Source organism: Sus scrofa, chromosome X (genome assembly GCF_054392235.1).
Source record: "Sus scrofa isolate SSC_HxYL_T2T_F1_AM1 chromosome X, Sscrofa_HxYL_maternal_Yorkshire_Landrace_v2.0, whole genome shotgun sequence".
Classification (NCBI taxonomy): domain Eukaryota; kingdom Metazoa; phylum Chordata; class Mammalia; order Artiodactyla; family Suidae; genus Sus; species Sus scrofa.
In genome coordinates, this window is record NC_139401.1 from 118,427,787 (window position 1) to 118,439,917 (window position 12,131).

A 12,131-nucleotide genomic window follows, 5' to 3' on the forward strand; every position below is an offset into this window, starting at 1 on the left:
TTATTAATCTGAGTATCCAGGTGGTCATTTGAACAATTTTATGCCTGTATAAAACCTAGCACAAGAACATCATCTTTATTCTTATATAATTTCATCAAATTTGAGGGTCTTTTTTTCTGAACAGAACGGAAAACCTTAGTGTTAATGGTTACGAAGTCCACAATAAAACACTGATAAAGCTGGAATCGGAGCGCTTGCCTTCTGGACATTGGATCCTATGGGACTCGTGGTATGGAACCCCATCACCAACTTAGCTCCCACACTTCAGAGGCTAGTCCATTCCAGTCTAGTTATTGACAGGGAAAAAAAAGTGGGCTGAGTGTAGTGACCTTGCCAGAAAGTCAAGATTACGTATAGGATGCTTCTCTGTAAGATTGTAATATGAAGTGTTTAGTAATCGTGCATGGAGACAGGGATCAGTCAGTTGCATAGTGGTTGAAAAAATTATAAGAAAATGTATCATTCAAAGAACAGGAAAGTCCTATTTTAAGTTTTTCAAATTCCTTTAAATTTGCCTTTAGTTTTCAAATTCTTTACCTGCAGGGCTGTTACTACGTAGACCTTGGGCAGTTTGTGATCTACTCATGATCGAAAATAATTTTGGTTTTATAGCAAAAGAGTTTAGGTTACAAATTAATCCAAGCTGTAGTGAAAGAATCTTAGACTTAAAAGAGTCGGGAGACTTGGGTTCAAGTTTGAGCTTTACTGCTAGTTAACTGCTGTACATCACTGAACAATTTATAACCTCTCTAGACTACAGTTTTATCCTTGTAAAAATAGATTCTGGATAAATCTAAATTCCTTTCATCTTGCTAAATTCATTCCTTGCTAAATTCCTGTTCATCTATAATTCTTTTAATTCCAGGATTTCAGTTTCCCTTTTCCACTTCTCCCTTTATCTACCATCATTTTAACGTACATGGACTTAAATTTCATAGATTCCGGAGTTCCTGTCATGGCTCAGTGGAAACTAATCTGCCTAGAATCCATGAGGATGCAGGTTCCATCCCTGGCCTTGTTCAGTGGGTTAAGGATCCAGCATTGCCATGAGCTGTGGTGTAGGTCGAAGATGCACCTCGGATCCTGCGCTGCTGTGGCTGTGGTGTAGGCCGGCGGCTACAGCTCCAATTTGACCCCTAGCCTGGGAACCTCCATGTGCTGCAGGTGCAACCCTAAAAAGACAAAAAAAAAAAAAAAAGGCATACAATGAATTCTGGTTGCTGGTGGAGGTGATAAGGAATTGCATTAAATGACCTATACATTTCCTTCCAGCTCTAGAAGCCTATGACTGTTAAGGTTCTATCCAGAGAGAAGTCAGTTGTGCTTAGATCGTATATAGCACTTTAAAAAAAGACAGATAGTGTCCTGTGGTATTGAACCCAATAGTGCTAAGGGGTGTAGGGCTGTTGATTTTTAATCTTTCCCTTTTTTCCACTGACAGTGTCTTGGTCAGGAAGTACACAAAAAGCTTTTGCGGCAATGGAAAAATCTTAGTGTAATCAATCATAATAAAATGAATTGAATTTGAGGCTTATGGAACCACTAGAGGATGACTTATATTTATATGCCTTCTATGTTGTTAAATGACATGTAATAGTATAGAGGTGGAAGTAATCTAGAAAAAGATTTCCTCTTTATCTTAGGAGGTATTTAAAGAGGTAGATAACTGGGTGTATCTCTACTTTTTTGTACGTTGTTAGGCTAATGGGGTTTTTGTTTTGTTTTTATTAGAGTATAGTTGATTTACAGTGTTGTGTCAATTTCTGCTGTACAGCATAGTGACCCAGTCATTCATATATATGTATATAAAGTCATTCATATATGTGTGTGTGTGTGTGTAAAGCTGGAATTGGAGCTCTATGTATATGTACACATTCATTTTTTCATACCATCCCCTATCATGTTCTGTCCCAAGATACTGGATATAGTTCCCTGTGCTAAACAGCAGGATCTCATTGGTTATCTATTCTAAATGTAGTAGTTTGCATCAACCAGCCCCAAACTCCCCATCCATCCCACTTCCTCCTGCCTCCTCCCCCTTGGCAACCACAAGTCTGTTCTCTGTGTCCGTGAGTCTGTTTCTGTTTTGCAGATAGCTTCATTTGTGCCATATTTTAGATTCCACATGTAAGTGATATCATATGGTATTTGACTTTCTGTCTTACTTCACTTAGTATGAGAATCTCTAGGCCCATCCATGATGCTGCAAATGACATTATTTTGTTCCTTCTTTGGCTGAGTAGTATTCCATTGTATCTATGTACCACATTTTCTTTATCCATTCCTCTGTCGATGTGTGTTTAGGTTGTTTCCAGGCTAATGTTTTTATTTCCTCTCTGTGATTGTCAGGGCATCCTGAGTTCATTGCAGGTACCTCCTGGTGTTACCACTCGAAGGTTGAGGGGAGTAAGAGCTAATCCTTTCAGAGTTTTGATATCATTAGCACATACTTTGCTCATAATTTCCTGTGTGCCCCTCCTCATTAATGAGTCACTGGTAGGCCTATACACAGATCAGTTGGGGCTTTTTGTTTTGTTTTTTTTAGGGCCACACCTGCAGCACGTGGAGGTCCCAGGTGGGGTCAAATGGGAACTACAGCTGCCAGCCTACGCCACAGCCACAGCCACAGCAATGCCAGATATGAGCTGTGTCTGCACCCTACACCACAGCTCACTGCAACGCCGGACACAGATCAGTCTTTTTAAGGTATAAAAAGATCATATAGCCAAGAACACTCCTACTATGGTTTTTGCTAAGGTTGGGAGGCAAATGCAATACCTAGTTTGAGGTCAGCCTTGCTGACTCTGGTTCTTGGTTTTTGAAGGTTCTTTCACCTGAACTCAACCCTTCCTGCTCAAAACCTCTGTGAAAACTATCTTTTCCCTTCATTTATTATGTTTTCACTTTCAGTTCCAGACTAGAGGGCTTACGTAGCTACATCAGATTAACAGAACCTAGATTCTTTATCTTTGGTTCTTTCCCATCTTTGGCTTTCCAGGTCTCCATACTGCTCGAACCCCAAGATTCATTGTAATTCTGTCTACAGTTTTCTTGTTTTCTCCAGATCACTTATTCATAATGCCCTCTGATGGGGTTCAGGGCATATGGACCCCAAAATATATGGCCTTAGCTTATTGAATATTTTAAGCTGAGGGTGTTTGAGAAGGACTTCTCTCTCCCCTGCTGTCATAAGAGCCTCATTTGAGAAGTGCTGTCCCTTATCTCCAAAGACAGGAGGACACCAAAAAGAGTCGGAGCAAACAGGCATTGTAAGTTTCTCAGTGTGCTGTACTTAGCTCATACGCTTTGCCCAATCACCCACTCTTTCCACAATGTTCCACTCTTCATCAAACTTAGCATAAAAACATAAAGGTTTAACCCTTTCAGTCTTCATTTCCTTACAGAGGTTCCACTGTCATGTAAAGCTTTTATTAAATAAATGTATATTATTTTCTTCTGTTCATCTGTCTTCCTTTAATTTTCAGACCCAGCCAGAGACCCTAATAGGGTTGAGGAAAAATATTTTTTTGCCCCTACATGTACCGCCTCCACAGTTGGTACCTATTTTCTGCTAGCTAACTAGAACTGAAGTTTTATTCTTTATCAATGTTGACTGCTAACTCAAAACGGTCATCAGTTAAATCCTAAACCCTATTGTATAGCCTATTATTGCATAGACTGGGGTAAAAATTTTTCAAGAATACACACATAAGAAGCATGGGATATGCTGCATATGTTTTTGGTAAATATTACATGTATAGTCTTATTCGAAGGTAGGTACTAATTTTAGATATGGGTTCCTAGAAGTATAGCAGACTTAATTTTTAAAATGTAGATATGTATATATAAATACCAAAGTCCTCTTGGTTTTATTTTAATCTCCAAGTTGTCCACTTTTAGCGTGCAGAGATAGAAGAGAATGACATGCTTGCCTGGGAAAAATAGGGGTAATGAGGTCCCTGTAACACAGGATGCAAATTTCAGATCTGACTCCTCAGTGGTTCCTAAATACCAATCTTAAGACTGGTGCCAACATGACTATATAGGAAATAGTTTGGAGTGCTTTTTAAAAAAAAAATGTGTATTATAAAAATACTGATTCCCGGGCCCCAATCTCAGAGATTCTGAATCAGTAGTTTTGGCATGAGGCCTGCATATCTGCATTTTCTTTTTTCTTTTCTTTTCTTTTAGGGCCACAGTTGCGGCACATAGACGTTCCCAAGCAAGGGGCCGAATTGGAGCCACAGCCATGGCATGTATATGCATTTTAAAAATTGACTGGTGATTCTCAGGTGTAGTCAGGATTAGAGAGCACTTAGGAAGCCTTTAAGAGTTCTTCCAGCCCTCTGACTCTCTGATTTAAGTTTACGAGAAGTGTTCTTTCATCTGCCCTTGGTTTTCCTTTTTTTTCCATTTTCTTTTTTTAAAGTATAGTCTATTTACAGTATGTCTATTTACAATATGTACAACATAGTGATTCAGTGTTTTTATAGATTATACTTCATTTAAAGTTACTACAAAATAATGACTGTAATTCCCTGGGCTATACAGTATCTTTGTTGCTTATTTATTTTATACATAGTAGTTTGTACGTCTTAACCCATTACCCTTATCATGCCCCTCCCCAGTCCCTTTCCCCACTGGTAACCACTAGTTTGTTCTCTATATCTCTGTTTCTGTTTCATTATATATGTGTGCATGTGTGTGTGCATATTTCCTGTGGCATATGGAAGTTCCTGAGCCAGGGGTTGAATCTGAGCTGTAGATGTGACCTATACCTCATCTGTGGCAACACCAGATCTGAGCTGCCTCTGTGACCTGCTCCGCAGCTTGCAGCAACACTGGATCCTTAATCCACTGAGCAAGGCCAGGGATCAAACCCACATCCTCACAGACACTATGTTGAGTTCTTAACCCACTGAGCCACAATGGGAACTCCTTGTTTTATATTTTAGATGTCACATATAAGTGATAACATACTCTAACTTATTTCCCTAAGCATTATACACTCCGGGTCCCTTATATCCTCCATGTTGTTGCAAGTGGCATTATTTTATTTTTTTATGGCTGAATAACATTCCTTTGTGTGTATACACACGCACATATATATACACCACATCTTTATCCATTCACCTGTTGATTCACCTGTAGATTGCTTTGAGTAGTATGGTTCTTTCTGTATTTTGGCTAAGGTAAATAAAGCAGTGAACTTTGGAGTGCGTGTATCTTTTTGAATTATTGTTTTCATCATCTTCGGATATATACCCAGTAGTGGAATTGCTGGATCATATGGTAGATCTACATTTAGTTTTCTAAGAAACCCCTGTATTGTTTTCCATAGTGGTTATACCAATTTACATTCCCACCAGCAGTGTAGGAGGGTTCTCTTTTCTCCATATCCTGGCCAACATTTGTTATTTGTGGTCTTTTTGATGATAGCCATTCTGACAGGTGTGAGATAATATCTCATTGTGGTTTTGCTTTGCATTTCCCTGCTGATTAGTGATGTTGAGCATCTTTTCATGTGCCTGTTGGCTATCTGTATGTCTTCTTTGGAAAAATGTGTATATTCAGGTCCTCTCCCCATTTTTAAATCAGAGTTTGTTTTTTTGATACTGACTTGATGAACTCTTTATATATGTTGGATATTAACCCCTTATTTGACATATCATTTGCAGATATCTTCTGCCATTTAGTATGTTGTCTTTTCATTTTGTTGATGGTTTACTTTGCTGCTGTGCAAAAAGCTTTTAAATTTAATTAGGTCCCAATTGTTTATTTTTGCTTTTGCTATGTCTGAGTAGACAGGTCTAAAAAAACTATAGCTAATATACGTCAATTAAACTTTTAAAAATGGAACAAAAAAACAAAAGCAAAAAAATCATAATAAAAAAGAGTGCTGCAACTTATGTCAAAGAGTGATCTGCCTATTTTCTTCTGGGAGTTTTCTAGTTTCTGGTCCTTATATTTAGGTATTTAATCCATTTTGAATTTATTTTTGAGAAAGATACTCTAAGATATCTTCTTTTACATATAACTGTCCAATTTTGCCAGCACCACTATTGAAGAGACCTTTTTGCCCCATTGTATATTTTTGCCTACATTGTCATATTGTGTGGGTTTACATCTGGGCTCTCTATGCTTCTCCATTGATCTGTTTTTCTGGTTTTGTGCCAATACCATACTGTTTTGATTACCATAGCTTTGTAGTATACTCTGAAGTTAGGGAGTATATGATACCTCCAACTTTCTTCTTTTTTTCTCAAGATTGCTCTGGATATTCAGGGTCTTTCATAGTTATGTATACATTTTAGGATTATTTGTTCTGGTTCTGTAAAAAAAAAAGTCATGGGTATTTGATAGGGATTGCATTAAATAAATATGCAGACCACTTTGAGTTTGATGGTACATTGGATGGACATTTTAAAAATAGCAATTCTTTCAGTACATGAACACAGGATATTTTTCCATTTCTTTGTGTCATCTTCAGTTTCCTTCATCAGTGTTTTATAGTTTTCAGAGTTTAGGACTTTCACCTCTTTGGTTAAATGTATGCCTAGGTATTTCTTTTCAATGTGATTTTAAGTGGTACTGTTTTTTAAATTACTTTTTCTGATAGTTCATTAGTAATGTATAGAAAGGAACAGATTTCTGGAGTTCCTGTCGTGGTGCAGCAGAAATGAATCCGACTAGGAACCATGAGGTTGCGGGTTCAATCCCTGGCCTTGCTCTGTGGGTTAAGGATCCAGTGTTGCCATGAACTGTGGTGTAGGTTGCAGGCTTGGCTTGGATCTGGCATTGCTGTGGCTCTGGCGTAGGCCGGCAGCTGTAGCTCCGATTAGACCCCTAGCCTGAGAACCTCCATATGCCGTGGGTGTGGCCCTAAAAGACAAAAAAATAAAAAAGAAAGAAAGAAAGGAACAGATTTCTGTATATTAATCTTGTTTCCTGTAACTTTACTGAATTAGTTATTAGTTCTAATAATTTTTTTGGTGGGGACCTTAGAGTTTTCTACATAAAGTATCATGTCATCTGTAAATAGTGACAGTTTTACTTCTTTCCTTCCAATTTAGATGCCTTTTATTTCTTTTTCTTGTCTAGACATCTTCATCTTGTTCCTGATTTTAGAGGAGAAAGATTTTCAACTTTTCACCATTGAGTATGATTTTAGCTGTGGGCTTGTCATAATTGACCTTTATTATGTTGATATGTTCCCTCTGTACCAACTTTGATGAGAGATTTTATCATGAATGGATGGATGCTGAATTTTGTCACATGGATTTTCTGCATCTATTGAAACGATCATGTGATTTTTATCTTTCCTCTTGTTACCATGGCATATTACAGTGATTGATTTGTGAATATTGAACCAATCTTGCATCCCTGGAATAAATCCCACTTGATCATGGTGTATGATCCTTTTCATATATTGTTGGATTTGGTTTGCTAGTATTAAGTTGAGGACTTTTGCATCTATATTCATCAAAAATATTGGCTTGTCATTTTCTTTTCTTGTGGTATTTTTGTCTGGTTTTTGTATCACAGTATCAGTGGTCCCACAGAATAAATTGGAGAGTCTTCTATTCTCTTCAATTTTTTGGAATAGTTTGAGAAGGATAGATATTAGCTGTTCTTTATACGTTTGGTATAATTGCCCTGTGAAGCTGTCCAGTCCTGGAATTGTGTTTGCTGGGAGTATTTTTTATTTCAAATTCAGTTTCACCACTAGTGATTGGTCTATAAATTGTGTCTTCTTAATTCAATCTTGGTAGGCTGTATGTTTCTAGTAGAAATTTGTCATTTCTTCTAGGTATCCAATTTGTTGGCATATAATTCTTTGCAGTATTCTCTTATGATTTTTGGTATTTCTGTGGTCACTTGTAATTTCCCCTTTTTCTTTTCTTATTTTGTTTATTTGAGTTCTCTCTCTTTTCTTCTTGGTAAGCCTAGCTAGAGGTTTATCATTTTGTTTGTGTTTTCACGAAAAACAGCTCTGAGTTTCACTGATCTTTTCATTTTTATTTTATTTATTTTTTTTTTTTGTCTTTTTTTTGCCATTTTCTTGGGCCGCTCCCGCAGCATATGGAGGTTCCCAGGCTAGGGGTCGAATCGGAGCTGTAGCTGCCAGCCTACACCAGAGCCACAGCAATGCTGGATCCGAGCTGCGTCTGCAACCTACACCACAGCTCACGGCAACGCCGGATCGTTAACCCACTGAGCAAGGGCAGGGACCGAACCCGCAACCTCGTGGTTCCTAGTTGGGTTCGTTAACCACTGCGCCATGACGGGAACTCCAATCTTTTCATTTTTAAATCTTTTTTATTTGTATCTTCTCCGACTTTTGTTGTTTCCTTCCTTCTGCTGACTTTGGGCCTTGTTCTTCTTTTTGTATTTCTTTAGAGGATAAGTTAGGCTGTTTATTTGAGATTTTTCTTGTTTCTTAAAGAAGGCCTGTCTCGCTCTAAACTTCCCTCTTGAACTACTTTTGCTGCTTCCCATAGATTTTTGAAAGTTGTGTTTCCATTTTCATTTGTCTCGAGGTGTTTTCTGATTTCCTCTTTGATTTCTTCATTGATCCATTGGTTTTTAGTAGCACATTGTTTAGTTTCCACTTGTTTGTGCTTTTCCCGTTTTTCTTGCATAACTGATTCCTGGTTTTGTGCCTTTGTGGTCAGAAGGAATGCCTAATGTTATTTCTATTATCTTAAATTTGTTAGGAGACTTATTTTGTGGCCTAGCATATGATCTATCCTGGAGAATGTTTCATGTACATTTGAAAAGAATGCGTACTCTGCTGTTTGGGGATGGAATGTCCTGTAAGTAGATATCCGTTAAGTTCAACATATCTATTGTGTCATTTAAGACCAGTGTTGCCTTATTTATTTTTTTTGATCTGATTGACCTGTCTGTTGCTTTTAAGTGAGGTGTTAAAAGTCTCCTACTCTCATTGTATTATTAATATTTGTCTTGTATTGATCCCATTATCATCGTATAATGAATGCCCTTCTCTGTCTTTTGTTATAGCCTTTGCTTTAAAGTCTGTTCATCTGATATAGAGTATTTCTACCACTGCTTTCTTGTCATTTCCATTTGCATGAACTATCTTTTTCCATTCCCTCACTTTAAGTATGTATGTGTCTTTAGCTCTGAAGTGAGTCCCCTATAGGTAGCATATAGATGGATCTTGTTATTTTATCCAGTCAGCCACCCTATATCTTTTGATTGGAGCATTTAGTCCATTGACATTTAAAGTAATTATTGATAGGTGTATTCTTATTGCCATTTTATTATTTGTTTCCCATTTGTTTTTGTAGTTCCCTGTTCATTTCTTCTTTCTTTTTCTTCTCTTATGGTTTGACAATTGTTCTTTAATGTCATGCACGTGTTCCTTTCTTTTAAGTTTTTCATCATTATTGTTGTTGTTGTCTTTTTAGAGCCACACCCATGGCATATGGAGGTTCCCAGGCTAGGGGTCGAATCGGAGCTGTAACCACTGGCCTATGCCACAGCCACAGTAACACCAGATCCAAGCTGCATCTGTGACCTATACCACAGCTCAGGGCAACACTGGATCCTTAACCCACTGATCAAGGCCAGGGATTGAACCTGGTTACTAGTCAGATTCATTTCTGCTGAGCCAAAACAGGAACTCCTTTTCAGTGTGTGTGTGTGTCTATGGTAGGTTTTTGATTTGTGGTTACCATGAGGTTCCTGTATGTTGACCTATAACTGTATCTATTTATTTTTAAGTGATAGTCGTTTTAGTTCAACCACATTCTAAAAAGATCTACATTTTTTATTCCCCACCCCCACATTTTGTGTTTTTGATGACATCTTTTCCATCTTTATGTTTGTTTCTTACCTGTTTATTGTTATACTTGATGTTACAAGTTTTGTCTTCTAGTGTTAGCACTACTTTACTTAAATGGTTGATCCATATCTTTTACCATATATTTTCCTTTACTAGTGGGATTTTTTCCTTTCCTGTAAACTCTTATTTCTTGTAGCCTTTTCATTCCCGTTTAAACTTTGTATTGATGAACTCTTTTTAGTTTTAGTTTTTGGTTGTCTGAGAAGTTCTTTATCTCTCTTTCAATTCTGAATGGTAGCCTTGCTGAGTAGCATATCCTAGATTGTAAGTTTTTCTCTTTCAGCACTTTAAATTTATCATGCTACTCATTTCTGGCCTGCAGAATTTCTGCAGAAAAATCAGCTGATAGCCTTATGGGGGTTCCCTTATATGTGACTCTCTATTTTTCTCTTACTGCCTTTAGAATCCCCTCTTTATCTCTAACTTTTGCCCTTTTAATTCTGATATGTCTTGGTCTGGCTCTCTTTGGGTTCATCTTGTTTGGAACTCTCTCTGCTTCTTGTACCTGGAAGTCTGTTTCCTTCTTCAGCTTCAGGAAATTTTCAGCCTTAATTTCATCAAGTATATTTTTTATCCCTTTTTTTCTCTGTCCTCCCTATGGGACCCTTGTAATGTGGATGTTAGTATGCTTGATGTTGTCTCAGAGCTCCCTTAAACTAGCATCATTTTAAAAATTGGTTTTTTATTTTTGCTCTTCTGTTTGCATAATTTCCATTATTCTATCTTCTATATCACTTAGTCATTCTTTTATATCAGCTAATCTTCTATTAATACCCTCTAGTGTATTTTTAATTTCAGTCATTGTATTCTCCAGCTCTGACTGGTTCTTTTTTATGTTTTGTAGTTACTTGTTAAAGTTCTCACTGTGCTCATCTATTCTTTTCCCAAGTTCATTTGGCATTCCTATTATTAATGCTTTGAACTCTTTATCTGGTAAATTGTTTAACTCTGTTTCATTTCAGTTTTTTCATGAGGGTTCTTTCATTTGAAAGATATTCCTCTGTCTTCTGATTTTGACTTTCTCTGTCGCTATGAAGTTGGGCGGAAGCGTTACCTATCCCACGCTTGTGGGGGAGCATCCCTATGCGATCTATGTGCCCCGTGGCTTTGGTGGGAGAGCTGCATATGATGTAGGTGGGAGTCACATCTTCTCCAAGGGTGTGCTGGCAGCTGTCACCTTGGTAGAAGGTGAAACTGGAGATAGGCTAGAGCTAGAGCCAGGACTTCTCCTATGCTCAGTGGTGATCACCACCCAATTGGGGGCAGAGTTGGGGCTCAAAGTACTAGAGCAGAAGCCCTAGGAGTCAGGTCTGAGCTGATTCCATTCCCCCTAAGTGTGTGTACTCCCCCTGGCAGTGGCACCTCTACTCTAGTAAAGAGCAGCACTGGAGCGAGAAAGACTAGAGGGGCCCTGCAGGGCAGGCTGGGGCGTGTGCTGGGACAGCCCCAGCAAGTTAGTCCAAGCCCCAGGCAGTTTTCAATCTGCAGCTTCCTCATGTGCATGCTGGTAATTGCCGCCTTCCCTCTATTCAGAGACAGTTCCATTCTGTCTAAGTGTGAACAGTCTCCTTGGCAGCAGTAGCTTTCACAGCAGTGGGGAGCTGCACCAGAGCGAGAAGGCTGGAGTGGGCACCCAGTGCAGACTGGGGAGCAGGCTGTGACAGTTGCAGGAAACCAGCCAGAGCCCCAGGTAGTTTTCAAACTGTTTCCTCCACCTTGTTGCCTGGGGGTAAGCAAGTGTGTGCATGCTCTTTATGAGCAGGCTCTCGGTGTCTTTCGGCCCTCCAGTAAGTCCCACTGGCTTTCAAATCAGCTAAAAGGGGGTTTGTCTTCTGAGTCAGGCCCAATATGTGTCTTGAACCCATCACTCCCCAGTGAGGATTCTTGAGCCTGTGATATCCCCCTCCTCTTGTGTGTCCCCTGCTAGGGGCATGGGTCCCAGCCAGGTTGCATTTCCTCCCTATGTGCAATTCTTTCTTTATAGACTTGATTATAGGAAAATATTTTTGTCAGTCTCCAGGTTGTCTCCAACAAGATTTGCTCCACATGTAGATGTATTTCTGATGTGTTTGGGGAGGGAGCTCACTCTGCCATCGTGAGCTCCCTCCCATCTGTCCCTGCCTTGCCACAGCAAACAAGCAAAATGAACCTCTTAGACTTTTTCCCCTTGGACAAGAGTATTTCCACACTAAGAGGTTGTTATTAGCATTGTCCTTTTAGTGGTGATGATACCATCTGTCTAAGACTCCTATTTGCAGCA

The 12,131-nt window shown here is 38.8% G+C and overlaps 1 protein-coding gene across 1 annotated transcript in view; it reads left to right on the plus strand.

Annotated features, from left to right (window-relative positions):
* Positions 1–12,131, plus strand: part of STK26 (serine/threonine kinase 26) — a gene marked incomplete at its 5' end in the record, with an annotated part of 58,456 nt that overhangs the window by 23,370 nt on the left and 22,955 nt on the right.